Source organism: Cyrtonyx montezumae, unplaced genomic scaffold, assembly GCF_038088225.1.
Source record: "Cyrtonyx montezumae isolate F1298 unplaced genomic scaffold, pur_monq_1.0 scaffold_3, whole genome shotgun sequence".
In the NCBI taxonomy this organism is placed as follows: Eukaryota; Metazoa; Chordata; class Aves; order Galliformes; family Odontophoridae; genus Cyrtonyx; species Cyrtonyx montezumae.
In genome coordinates, this window is record NW_027072034.1 from 58,312,642 (window position 1) to 58,327,805 (window position 15,164).

The window sequence follows — 15,164 nt, forward strand, 5'->3', positions numbered from 1 at the left end:
AAATACTGCTCAGTGAAAAGTTGCAGCTTACCAGAGAAACCCCCTGTATAGTTCTCTGGAAATATGCAGCTAATTGGACTGCAGAATATTTTGTTAGATATAAATAGCATGCCTTTTTTGTGGTTGTGTACGTGGAATTGTCATTGGTACAGTTATGTACCGGAAGAGCTAATTTGAGAAATTTGTCTGAGTTAAGATTGTAGCAGATCAGGCATTTCAGGGGGCATGGTGAAAAACAAGCTGCCGTCCTGATTGTTTACTGATGTAAACAGAAACTTTCATGAAAGCAGACTTTGGGGAGTGTCTGTATTCCTGGTTGAGAGACCAACTAATAAGCAGCAGACATTTTTACTTGCTTGATTTTAGCCTGTGTCAGCAGAGTCTAAGATATTCATCTGATGAGAACTTAGTAATCCACTTTAGATGAGTTTGCTTTGGGAACAAACTAAAAAAGAGATGTCTGGTAGAGATGAATATGAAGACTGCTCTACAGCAAGTGTGAAGATGTGGAACAGTGTGTGGAGGAGTGAAACCTAATTATTTTTCTTTCTTCACCAGCGCTTACAGATTTATATGATTGCTCAAACACTATGCTTTTAATTTATATCTCTCATGATTGTCAATTGGTGCAAATAATTGTCTATTAGAGCAGAAATTTGCCCTATTTACATTATTTCCAGATAAGTCTTAGCTATGAAGTTTTATTCAAGAAGCTGCTGCTTGCTATTGTCAGGTGAGTGGAACCATCAGGATGATTTCTTTTACTGCGATTAGAGCTATGCTACTTAAAAATGATGTTAACTTTTCATCCTAATACGGTTATTAGCGTTTTTATTAAATATATCAGAAAACTGCCTGGAAATTGATGTCTGCATAGGTGACAGTGACAGAAAACAGCAACTTTACAATCCAGTTACTTTATTCCAGAACTGTGAAACAGCAAATCTGTCTTACTCATTCATGGAATAGCACTATTTGAAATCTTTTGATTTAGTTCATGTTAAATGTGCCCTGATGCAAATGACACCCTGCTGATATTAGAGAATTTTGTGGGGGAGAAAAAACTGGAGATGTCAAACAAGTGTTTAACAATAAGAGTGTGTAGAAAAAGATGTTTGCAAACTTGCCTAGTCAAAATACCAACATAGGATGCTTTATTTGGTGTAAGATAGTTATAACTACCACAGTCCAGTGAAATCAGTCTTGATCTGAATCATAGAATCACCAAGGTTGGAAAAACCTCCAAGATCATCTAGTCCAACTGTACACCTACCACCAATATTTCCCCACTAAACCATGTCACTTAGTATCGCATTTAAATTTTCTTGAACACCTCCAAGAATGGTGGTGACATGACCACCTCCCTGAGCAGCCTGCTCCATTGCCTCACCACCCTTTCCAAACAGAACCTCTCCTCTAATCTTATTGCTAGTTAATGGGAGGTGAGGCTGATCCCCACCTCACTATAGCCTCCTCTGTTCCCTTATCTCCTCTCTCTAAGACTTGTGCTCCAGACCCCTCACCCGCTTTGTTACCTTTCTCTGGATGTGCTCCAGAGCCTTAATGTCTTTCTTGTAGGGAGGGGCCCAAAACTGAATGCACTGCTCAAGGTACAGCCTCACCAGAGCTGAGTATAGGGGGACAATCACCTCCCTGGTCCTACAGTATGCACTTCTTTTTATATAAGTCAGGATGCCTTTGGCCTTTTAAGCTACCCGGGCACACTGCTGGCTCATGTTCAGCATGTATTGACCAATACCCTCAGATCCATTTCCTCAACATGGTCTTCCAGAGACTGCCTGGGATTATCATGGCCAAAGTGCAGGACCTGGCACTCAGTCTTCTTCAACTTCATCTCACTGGCCTCAGCTATCAATTCAGCAAGCCCAGATCTCTCCATAGGGCCTTCCTACACCAAGGCAGATCAAAAGTTCTTGCCAACTTGGTATCATTTGCAAACTTACTGAGGGTGCACTCAATCCCCTTGTCCAAATCAAACCAGAAGATATTATACAGGATGGGCCCCAATACTGGCCCCTGGGGAACACCACTCGTGACCAGTTGCCAGCTGTTCACCACCACTGTCTGGGCCTGGCCATCCAGCTGTTTCTTTAGCCAGCAAAGTGTGTATCTGTTCAAGCCACAAACTGCTAACTTCTCCAGGAGAATACTGTGTGAGACAGTGTCAAAGGCTTTGCTGAAGTCTAGATAGACTACATAAACAGCCACCAGGGAGTCACAAGATCATTGAAGATCAGGTTGGTGAAGCGGGACCTGCCTTCCATAAACTCCTAAGATCATGCCCACTAGGCCTGATCCCCAGTTGTCCCACACCTGACATGCGATCTCCCTCAAGATGATCTGTGCCACAAATTTCCCTGGCACCAAACACAGGCTGATAGGCCTGCAATTTCCTGGATCCTCCTGGTTCTGAAGCTTGTATAGCTTCTCTGAATCAGTTTCAAACCAGCGCATGCACCACTATAGTTCCTGTTTCAGTAATGATTCCTAACCTGAGTTAGCTTGAGTGTTGTGCTCTGCTGCGCCTGTCATTTTTTACTGATTCTTGAGCTCATGTAGTGAAAGCTAGTTTGGGAATCCCATGTGAATCTCAGTTGCTGCTTTTAGCTTACTGTGCACATAAAGTCTTGAAGTACTGACCACATCAAGCGTAAGATGTGTAGATCTACAAACTTGGCTCTAGGTAATTCATACGCCACAAAAGTAATCTAAAAATGCTGCATAGCAATGACTCTTATAGAATGATTAGTTGTGCCAAGGATATCTTTAATCCTGAACAGATGCCTTCATTTCTGTTCTGTCTTTAAGGATGATTTTCCTAGTATGGAACCTAACAGTACATGAATTTTTGCATTAAATATTCAATTCGGCATTTCAAATGACTTGGGGGCATACCTGCACACTTCTTCAGAAGCTTCTTTCTGCTTGGAGGTTGAGAGGAGAAGAAAATGCCATAGGTTTCACTCGGTTTAGATTATGTTTTAACTTTGTAAATCACACTTAGGAATGTAATTTAAGGCCTGCAGAAGGTATTTAACAGAGGAATAGCAAAATCTAAAATATGGAATGTTTTAACCTTAGAAAGTAGTTTTGTATGTGCAGTTTTGTGTATACTACACTTACTAAGATGAGATTATGTAAATATAACAATTTTTAAAGTTCTGTTGCAATTTTTTTTAATAATTTCCTTTTACTATCCAAATTCATATATAATATCGTAGTTCAGGAGTGATATTAAGTGTCTAAATGGCAGAAACATGGATTTGTCACTTAAGTAGTCATGGTTTTCTCTTGCTTCTTCATTGGTAAATCCAGCCTTGCCAGATGAGGACAGATTATTTTTATACTATAGACATTGTTCCAAAACAAACCCTTTCTCTAATGAAGTTATCCTTCAATGTAAGGAACATGTTTGGTTTAGATATTGTGGACATCTTCCAAATGTTTCTTTACTGAGTGTTTAGTGCAGTTTGCAGTGAGCTGGTGAATACTTAATGGTTCTTGTAGAACCTTATCTTTTACGTCTTCCTCAGCTGAGGCAAATCCTTTTATCATCAGTGCTTTTTTGGTGCTGCTTTTTTTTCTCTTTAGATGCATCCCATTTTAATTTGCAAAAAGTGAGATTGGATTAGTATCAAAATGGATTAGTATCGAAACTCTTAAAAAAGTTGCAGGAAATGATAATTGTAGCTTTTCTTTTCTAATTCTATATGTGTAGATGCACCTAATTCCCTTTTTATTTAGAAATGTTTCACCTTTCTCCCTCTTTTCTTCCTCAGGCAAAAAAACTGTCCTGATCAATACAGTAAAAGAAGCTTGGGTTGCTAAAATCTCCCATGTAATGCAAATCAATTTTAAAAACAGTTAGAATTCTGAAGGGAAAGTGATAGATGGGGTAATCTGTGTCACTAAAATTTTCCTTTCTTTTATTATATTTACCTGTAGTCTCTAGAATTGCCACAATGGGGCTGTGGATTTTTAAAAACAAAGACTAACTTTAACTCTATTACCTACTCAGTCTCAAAGATACAATTAAGATACATTCTACTTAGCTAATTTTGACCAGAAGCTTAAAAACATGCCAACCAATAGTTATCAGTGACAATCAGCAGGCTCCTCAGCCCTACAAAATTACAGTACCCACTTCCTTTTCAAGAAATAAAGAAGTCCACAGTCTATTTAGGCTTATAAATTGTATATGAAGGAAAAATAGTTTGGAAAAAATTTCATAAGACATTGAAAATATCCTTTCTAGTAAGTCACAGAGAAGATGGATAGGGTGATAAGTTTTGAAAGTAGGCAGTATTGGGCCAAGCTGAGTAAAGACAAGTCTTTATTGATGGGAATGTTTTCTGAAAGCTCTGATGTTTGCTTTCAGATTTGGGTGTTGTTTGGACAAGAAGGACTCATATTACTTTTTCAGATCTATATGAGCACAGCTTCAAGGTTGCAGATGTAAAGAACTTTTACAGATTTTATGCTTTCATCTATATTAATTTATTTTTTAATTATTTCAGCTGTGTGTTGCTACTGGTAGTAGAAGGTGCTGACTAGTGTTGATTTCCTAAGCTAGGTTTGCTGTAAAATGTACTGCAAACTACTTAAAGTAGAAACAACCTCACATTTTGTACAAGCCACAAAATTCGGGCGCTTTGAAATCCAATCTTCCTTTTGTCAATTAAAAAAGGTATTCACGGAGTTGTCCTTTAAAATTTCTTATAGACCTTTTATTTTTCAAATATTGCAAAATAATTAATTTTGCTTGTTGATAGATCAACATTTAAGAATTAGTTTATTAACTTTGTTGTAAGAATTCAGACTCATTTTAATAGTTACCAATCTCTGTGTCACAGCATTTTTCACCCTCTTTTTCAGAAATGCTTTGTCTAAGTCTTTTAGGCTTGTGTATTACATGGAAAAATTCCAGATGGAAAAGAGGTTATTGAGAATTTAACTGAATAGGTTCAGGAAGCCTTTTGGCTGCAGGTTGCTACTCAATTGAGCCCTTTCACCCAGTGTATTAAGTATTACAAATGCACTTTAGTGCAGCATTACTTGGTTAATTAAACCTGTGTAACTCACTTTGTAGCAACTGAGCAGGATATCTCCTCAAAGAACCAACCTTGGGAAGTCCTGTGCACATTACTGTTACTGAATTTTGGAGCACTAACAACCAGAATAGAAACGTTTTACCCTCCATCAGTTGTTGCTGGTCAGGGATTATGTCTTAAGTAGTTCATTGGAAAACATTGTTACTGGGTTGTTCCAGTTTGAGAAAGACTGATGAAGGGTACTTCCAATCAATAGCTTGTTTCGGATACTCTGAACATCTGTCTTCTTGTTCTGACACTTTAAAGAGGCTACTGAATCCAGTTCTTAAGAATAATTTACATATCATAAGCATGCGTTGTAATCAAAACTCATTTGTCTTTTGCCCAACCAATGAAGATTTCCTAACAAGATTCATAATTGTTGTTTAAAAGTAAAATCAATCATTTCTCTGTAATTGCCCAATTTATAACCTTTCATTTGCCTTGAGTTTCACCTCATAGAACTATGGCAGCGTGCTGTAGGTAGAGAGGAAAAAGAGGAAGGAAAATGGGTTATTTGCTGAAGCATAGGGCATGCGATTGTTGTTTGTTGTTATATGAAATCACAATCAAAATTGACACAAGTTGCTATTAAACTCTATTTCCTGTGTTAAAAAAAGTCAGTATTAGCTAAAAAGAAACCTGCAGCAGTAGATTTGCACATAGACCTTAATGAGCCCAATTGACCTTCTGTGCTGTATTTACAATTGCCTTAAAATTGTAAGCAGATGTTTGAAAAACTTTCGTTAATAGGTCTCTAACATCTGTTTCACCAATGATACTGCCCACCAAAGCAGCTGTAATTAGTAGAGCACCTAGTGCATGCATCTTTTTCTTACTGGAACAGATGATCATATTTCTCCCTCAGGTATTAAAGTAAAATCCTATTGGCACTTTTATTTTAATAAATTCTACAGCATTTCTTTTTAGAAGTTCTTCTACCAAATGCAGAGTAATGTAATAGTTTTTCCTTGTGAAGTCTTATAAAATGCAGTACAGTACCAATACATCCACTAACACTAGGCAAAATTCAATGGATAGTGAAAAAACAGAATATGAGTTACTGTGTGCAACTGAAACTTCTGATAGCATTTGTCCATTTGTGCTGCTCTGGTGCATGATAGAATGTGTGTTTAAAGTGGAAAAAAGGAAAAATGAAAAGATGAAAATCTTAAACTCTGCTGCGGAAAAAGCCAGTGTCATTTGACCATTAAAGTTCTTTTATATGACATAGTTTCCATTTGTGTGAGAACACAAAGACCTGTCTGCTTGTTCAGTTTATATAGCAGTCTTTTCAAAGAAATTGTTATGACAGTCTGTGAGGGTAAAGGTTCAGTTCTAACCTTGTGTTGTTTGCCAGCCTTCATAGTCTCATGGCTTCATTTTTTTTTTTTTTAAATAAACTACAATTTGAATGTTATTCTTTAACTCCTACTTTATATAATGTACTTTGGAAAATACAACTGGGAGAGAACTGTGCAAAGTTGCCAATAACATTTCCACTACAGTTGTTTCCATGTGGGCTTCACTGGAGCTAAGTCACTGACAGAAGAATAGCTCCTTTTCCAAAGAGAGGAATCTTTTTGGAAATGTTCTGCTACCTCCTTAAGCAGCTGCCAGTCTTTACAAAGTATGTGATCTTTCTAAAACATCCTCCATGTCTTCTCAAACTTGTGGAATGACGACTACTTCAGTCACAATTAGTCTAATTATAATAGATTTAGTCTACGTCATTGTCACAGTACTATAGGCACAGGCTGTACAGTGATGTGAAATGTACCTTCCTGAGAGCAAGGGAGGAAAGGGAATTCTTAAAGTATCACATCCCCTGATGTTGTTAAAATTGAATTGCGGAATCCAACTTGAGATGCAGGGCTACATTATTGCAGAGGCTCACCTGTATGTTCAGTTAATACTTTGATCAGCGTTACTGAGTCACTGTTTTCTCTCATCGCAAGCAATGTTACTAAGATGCATTATCATGACCAGAGAGGCTTTATAGACAAATACAGTTAGAAAAAGACTAGGGGGTCACTCTCCTGTGTTATATGGTGATTTTTATCAGGCACAGAAAGAGTCTGGAGACTGTCATCTGCTCATCCAAGGAAGTATCCAGAGCTGTCATTATTGATGTCCCATTACTTTTCAAATTGTGTTACTGGCTTTTTGGATTAAAAAAAATATGAAAGGAACTTGCTACATCTTCCCTTTTTCCTTTCCCATGATCTTTGTTCACATAACAAGACAAGAAAACAATAATGTGTCCCATATTTTCTACTAGCAAGTCCTTTCAAGAATGTTCCACTGTGTTGTTTTTATGAAATGTTGTTTCCATAAGAAAATTCTCTAAGTTAAGTTTCTGTAATGACTGTGCAGATGTAGTTACTACTTTAAAAAATCTTGAATAATCTCTCGTCTCATTTTCTTTCCAAGAGTAAAATGAAAAACAGCTTATTTCCTATTCTTTATGTGAACCTGAAATCATGTGAATGGTAATGAAACAGGTTTTATTTCAAGATGCCAAAAAGAAACATACTTGACCTTAGCAAGAGAGACATTTGTTCATTGTTTTTATAGACAAATATAAAAAATAGAGAACATCATTTTGAAAACCAGCTGATATGCAGAGACACTTCTGCAAACCACTTCTTTTTTGTGGAGATACTTTCATCGATGCTTATAGTTATGAAATGGAGGAACTGAAGATTAAGTGCTGTAAATCACTTCCAGTACCTCTCCTTTGTGATTAAAATACCTCTGGAAAAAAGCAGTGGAGTTCGTTACCCTATGGGTAAATGAAATGAGCAGTTCAGCTTAAAAAATTTTTTTTCAATGTTTTTTTTTTCTGAAAAAGTGTCAGCCTTCTGTATTGAAGTAAGCTAATCTAAACTTAATCAAAATTGGCAGGTAAAGCATTCTCACAAAGAAAATAAGGATATAAGATTTCTGCTGTGAAAACCTGTAAGATTTTTTGTCAAGTTTGAGTGTGGTGTTTACCTAGCACAGCAATTGCACAAATACATAAAATCAAGCAGTTGCCTTTTGACAGTGTTAATACATTCAGCTTTTTCTCTAAAACATGAATAAAAATCAATTTTTTTCATATTTAGATTTTACATTTCAGATTGCAGGTAAATAATCTGAAATGATTAATATTCTTGGACACTGTGCTGCCTGTAGAAGTGAACATCTTTTGCTAACATCATATAGGCTACAGAATATTCCAGCAAGGCCATTAAACTTTTTTCTCCATTTCTAGTTTTTATGTTTATTGGAGATACATGCAGGAAGCTTTATACTTTAAGGAAAAGACACTGGATATAAATTGGAGAGTTCTGAAAGTTTTTATTGTTTAAAAAGTGTGTATTTGTTTTGGTGTTCAAAAATTGAGTTTAACTGAAAAAGAACAGAAACAGGAAGCTGCTAAATTTGCATTAACAAAGTCTGCTGTACTTTTGTCACAAGGCCATGTAGAATTTTCCTTTACATGCATTTTGTCCACGTTGTCCTTCTCTTACCTGTACAAATTCAGTCTGATAAACGATAGGGATGTTTAGTCACGTATAGCTATTGTGCAGCTGTTGTTTATGGTTTTATAATTGTAAAACATGGTTTACACCTCTGTGATTGAATCAGTGATCCCTTTTGTTTATCTTAAAGTAATGACAGTGGTCAGCCTAAAATTACAAGTGCTAAATCTGTTCCAACTGTAGTGTTTGCATCTATCTTACACAGTGCTAACTATTCTGCAGTTTCTGACGTAAGCTCCTTTAAGGATATACAAATTATTAGAGCACCTTGTTTTGGGATGATGCCACTTATCCCTTTCTCCCTTTATGTTTTGCTGCCTTTTCTCTTTTCTGACATTTCAGCACTTGTGCAGGTAATGTGTAATGTGGCTGTGGTTTGTGGGAGAGCCTGTTCATAGTGGGTCAGTTCTTTCTCTGTGCTTTAAAAGGCCAGTAAATAACCCACACAGGCGATCTTAAATTGTATGTGTACAATTCATGACTCACGTAGGAATTTTGGCAGTAAGGAGCATCTAAAAAAATCACGTGCAGAATACTATTAGGAAACTTTAAAGCTCTTCTTGTTCTTCTTTGCCTGATAGGCAAAACACTGAGCATTGAAACTGAAGTACTGAAGTCTAAAAAAATATTGCAAGGCTTCTTATATGATCAAAAGTGTTGATAATGCTGTAGCATATAATGATGAAGGCATCTATCTTAAATATTTGTACCCGTGAGTTTAACTGGTTTGTAACTAAATGGTCTGTGCAGGGAAAACACATAGCCTACTTGGAGAAAACTTATATTTTACAGAGTCACACTATTCTTCACAAGAGAAGTTTCACAGATCTTTTAGAAATGAAACTGGGCTCAAGTCCCATTGCATTCAACTTTACTTTATAGATTTCCAAATACATCAGGTTAAGTGGCATGAACTAATAACCTGAAATTTCTTTCCTCCTTAAGTCAAATGTACAAAGTGAGATGTTATCTTCAAAAGCTGGGAGCTGATGAATTCCATCAATAAAGTGTATATGTGTTATTGCCAAAGTCTGCTCTTGATATTTCAGGAGACACCCTAACCTTTTTTTTTTTCTAATTTATATGCTACTCCTCTTAAAACAGATGGGGGGGAAATAAAAATGCTGTTGAGGGAATAACCAGATATCTTGAGTGTACAGACTAGAAAGTTTGACTGAATGTATAGAATTTCATGGCTTCATATGGGCTGTATGGAAAACAGTAGCATTCATTATATGGTTTGACAAAATGTTCATGATTGCAGTTGACTTCCAAATTTCTCTGAAATTACACTTCTGTGAGAAAACAGCTCTTTCAATGTGTAAAAATTACCATTCAGTTCTTTAGTTTTGACCTCTGTTGATCTTACTAATTCTTAGTTATTCTCATATGTTCTAGTTTTCTGAGAGGAAAAATGGGACTTCAAAATATCTTATTATTTTCTGCTGGAGATTTGGGAAGATTGTTTCAGAGAGTTATAGTATCACTCATTAGCTGTCCCATTTCTATCTCAAACCTTTGAAAAAGGTTTAAAACTCCACTACTTGAATTCCATTTAAAGAAGAACATGACAGCCTTGAGACTTTTGGTACATCTTTGAAAATTAACTCCATTTTTAATAAAAACATTTTTAAAATTAACATAAAATAAAATTCATTAAACACACTGCTGTATTCAAGTTCGCTTTTTATTTGGTGGTTCTAAAAACCCTAATGCAAAAAATGGTATTCTCTAAGGGACAAAAGCAAGATACAGTTACTTTTATATTTTCAATGATACGTGTGGTTGTTTTGTTGTTGTTTTGTTTTTGGGTTTTGTTTTTTTTTTTTTTTGCATTTAACCACTTGTAGTTCACAGGTTATTTTGGAATATATTTTTAACTCTGGTGGATACAGTTAAGAACTGTAAACTGGTCTGTTTAAATAGCCATTTGTCTCTATGTTTTAAGAGCAACGGGAATATGGATTTTGAAATAGCTATGTTCTTGCAAACCAGTAGGTAAATCTGTGTTAATTGCTCAGATCAGGAATGAGCTTTTGAAAGCAATCTGTTTATCTTCCCTTACTGCACTTGAATTTATGTTCTAGTGTTCTCATAACATGAACTGGACTCCTTTGAGTTTAAACAGGTGCTCCAGTAGTCCACATACTATACTTAAAGCAGTACCTGATATTCAGTGTCTGGGAGTGGATTGTAGTTGCTCTGAAGTCCAACCCTAGCCTTTCACAGTGTGGCTGTTCCATCCTTGCTGTTGAGTGAATCCACTCTGCATGTCTGCCTTACTGTGTTGCACAATGCAATTTAAGTGTTTTCCTAGAAGTACAGTATTATCAGACTGTTCATTCTTCTGAGGCCAGACTATTGCCAAACCTACTTGTACCTTACAGACTTGGTGGACTAAAGGGTTTCCCTGACTCTAGGTTGATGCTGGAATACATCTAATTTTCAGAGAATTGAGCTGTCTTTTAGATGGCCTGCAAACTGAGGTAATGCTGGATAGATAAATATGTAACAGAATACTGACTTTATTTATGTTACCTTGTGTTATGTTTTGGTATTATAACTGCTTTATTTTCATTTAGTGAATGATAAAAGTTTTGTTTTCTATGTATATGGTTTTTACTAGCTATAAGGATCTCAAATATACTTGCCTGTCAGGGGAGGTACCATGATCAGGCGGGCAGTTTCCCCAGGGCAAGGCTCATTCCCTGCACTCTGAGCGTGCTGATCCCTGCTATTTCCACATACGTGGGAAACTCGACTTCATAATTCATGGTCGTGTTTTTACCTGCTGGAGAGGAGCTCTGAGGAGAGGGACCTGGGTGTCCTGGTGGATGACAGGCTGGCCATGAGCCAGCAGTGTGCCCTCATGGCCAAGAAGACCAATGGCATCCTGGGGTGCATTAAGTTAATGGCTAGCAGGTCGAGGGAGTTGATCCTCCCACTCTGCTCTGCCCTGGTGAGGCCTCACCTGGAGTACTGTGTCCAGTTCTGGGCTCCTGGTACAAAAAAGACAGGGATCTCCTGGAAAGGGTCTGGTGGAGGGCTACAAAGATGGTAAAGGATGTGGCTCTCTTATGAGGAAAGGCTGAGAGACCTGGGTCTGTTCAGCCTTGCAAATAGAAGACTCAGAGGGGATCTGATCCACATCTATAAAAACCTATGGTGCAGGAGGCAAAGGGATGAGGCCGGACTCTTCTCAGCGGTGTATGGCAATAGGATGGGGGGAAATGGTGACAAACTGAAGCATAGGAAGTTCCGCACAAATGTTTGTGGGAACTTCTTCCCAGTGCAGTGACAGAGCAGTGGCACAGCTGCACAGAGAGGTGGTGGAGTCTCCTTCTCTGGAGACGTTCCAGACCCGCCTGGACGCTTACCTGTGCAACCTGGGCTAGGGAGCTGCTTGGGCAGGGGGTTGGACTCCATGATCTCCAGAGGTCCCTTCCAACCCCTACAATTCTGTGATTTTGTGAAATGATGTCACAGTCGTTTCTGTATTCTGGTAGTATTGGATCTGATGTGTTTCAGGGTCTGTCAGTTCCATTATTTAGGACTTTAATGCAATGACTGCATAGAAAAGACAAGTGCTGTTTTTTCCCAGCAGTAGTTAAGAGTGGGACAAAAAAACTGGAAGGAATTCTGCATTTCCACATGAAGTGCATTCCATTGTCTTAAATTTCTTTAAATTGGTACCCTTAATTTATCTGACTTAATTCAGGCTGCTATTTGAGGAGTTCTGCAACACAACCATTTCATCTTGACCCATAACGTAACAGAATTGCAGACAAAAATAAGAATTCGGATGCCTTTTATCTTCTCAGAAAAATGTTGTTACCTGCAACAAGAAAAAAACAATCACTTCAATTTTAACGAAGTCTCTTTTTAAAAACAAATAAATACATAATTTAAATAGCATATCTCACTACCTGTCATTTTCAATTATTGCCATTTAGCAGTGCTTACTTACTCTGGGTTTAGTCTCACATTCAATACTAAGTTTGGGCTAAACAATTTTATACTATTTTAACTTGTCAGTCAGGGTTGTGATTTATTTTTTTAACCAGCGTAGTTGTATTGATATCATTCTCAGAATAAATATAGTTATACAGGTATGAGGGTGTATTTCCACCAATTTATCTTATTTCATTTTCCTGTCTAGCAATAGAGTAAAGCAGCACAAGTTTGTATAAAAGCAAGCCCTTAGAAATATATACTTTTTTTTTTTAAGGAAGAGTTTATTGCCCTGATACATATTTCTTATTTCACCAGACATTGGAATGAGCTCAATGTGATAGTTCTGTTTCTCTGGTGTTCAGAAGATGTTTCATGATTTGGTGTATTCTCAGCACTGTGCCATCAATGATTAGGTATGACTACTTACTGAAGGAGAAATTGTTATTTTTCTGTTTCTCTCTAAACACCAGACTGATAGTTTTGCCTTTTTAATTTTTTATCTGTTAAGAGCAGGATTTTCCTGCTCTTTCCTTCCTTTTGTTTGTAAGTATGCTCATAGAATACTTTAGTAAACAGGATTTACTCAATATAATCAAATTTACAGATTAGTTCATTGATCACAACTATTTCATGCTGCAGATCAATGCTAATGTACTTCAATTCTTTAATTGCTAATCCATTTTTTAATTAACATTGATGTTTGTCGATATAATCCCTGCTCATCTGATTATATTTGAGGTTCAGAAAAATTCTTCCTTATCCATTAAGGAATTTATGGGAAGAAAAAGGACACAAAGCAAATTATTGCTTTTCTGTGTGTTTAAATATACATACATATTTATATAATTGAATATAGATAATATATATCTATATATATATATAATTGAAGTTGTTGCTCTTTAGCTAACGAATTGATGTGTGACATAATTACTGGTAGATATATCTTAGGATGTCATGTATTCCATTTTATACAGAAAGATATAGAAGGTATGGGAGAGGTAACAAAAATGTTCAATGTTCAAGGCTGGGAATTTATTCTCATTTTGATCAGAGATTGATGTTGCCCTCATTTCTTTGAGCCGTTGCTGCAGTTCTATAAAGCTCCAGTTTGAATTCTGGACTGTATGTGCTAACAATCCTAGCATGCAGGATAAGTGGCAGGTGTATCTTTGCATCTATCTGATGCAAGGTTAGTTGCTTCATCCCCTATTCACTGAAAGGCCAGTTCTTAGGTCTGTTTGGAGAGCTGGTTGTGAATAGGGAGGAATAGACCTCCGTGTGCTGTTTTCCAAGACTGTCACTTGTCTCTGCCACAGCACTGAAGATCCGAGACCTAACTGCATGACTTCATACTGGCCAGTTGGACAGTTTTTGGACTTTGCAGAGTGATGCTGCAAGTGGGAGAAAGAAAGAAAGATCCATCCAGCTTAGGTCAGCCTGGACTGCTGGATAATGCAGGCAGTCAGCAAATCCACAGCATGGGAAAACACATGGTAGCAACAGTGAAAAAGAGTAACAGAGTAAGTTAGAAATGCTTTTAATCTGTCTTGAGCACCTAAAATGGAAGTGGATTTTGTGAAAGTTTACATGTACAAATAGATTCCTGCTTCATCTGGCAATTAATATGGCAGCACTGCCTCATACTACCAGAAGTTTTTCTGAGGGAGGGAAGATGAACCCTCAGGTGTCAAAAATGGCCAGCACTGACACTAAATCCTCAGCAGTAGCACCTGCTATAAGATACACTTGGAATCTATTTTAATCTTTTATTTTTAAAAAATAAAATTTCTTCTTTATGTATAAACTTTGAACTGCTAAAGGGGATTGTTTAGATTGCAGAGTCAAGAACCTAGGTTAATAGATCCCACATATGCCATTTATTGCATACTTCTGTTTATTGCTTAAGGCACTAAATCCCATAAGTGAAACACAGTATTTTATAGAATTAAATAAAATAAATAATATAAATCGTTTCTTTGCCCACCTCTAATATATCAAACAGAAAATTTCTCTAGCAGATAAACATCACATTAAATACATAGTGAAGTCTACTACAGATGTTGGTATTGTTATTGCTGAGGGGGGAAAGAAAAAAGACATCTCTGTAACTTGTCATCTAACTGGGTGCAGACATCTTAGCAAAAAGCAGATAGTTCTCCAGTATTTGCACTTTAACTAGCAGATGAATCGAATGCCATTTGAGTCATGGAATCAAAGAGCATCTTTTGTTAGCATTCTAACATGAGGTTAATTAATTTGAAGTATAAACATGCTGGAATTTTGTACTGGAGGGAAAGCCTTCCTTAGGCCCCGGTTCAGTTTTAGATTACTATCTTGATGTATGCTGTGTTACATAGGAACAGAGTTAGCCTAGCTGTATTTTGTCCTTAGAACTCTTGTGATCTTCAATATGTAAGAGAACAATGAATCTTCATATAAAGCTGGTGCATGAAGACTGTGCTTTATGTGTAGAAGCCGCTGCAAATGCAGACTCACTGTCATCTCCTTGTTAAGAATTTGCTCATTTACAGATCTGGGTGCTGAACAGTCTTCTGCTCTGTAATAAGAG

The 15,164-nt window shown here is 37.0% G+C and overlaps 1 protein-coding gene and 1 pseudogene across 1 annotated transcript in view; both read left to right on the forward strand.

Annotated features, from left to right (window-relative positions):
* HLCS (holocarboxylase synthetase) overlaps window positions 1-15,164 on the forward strand; it is a 109,194-nt gene that overhangs the window by 51,764 nt on the left and 42,266 nt on the right. The gene's annotated exons all lie outside the window — the stretch shown is intronic.
* Window positions 11,285-11,430, forward strand: LOC136053363 (U1 spliceosomal RNA; annotated as a pseudogene).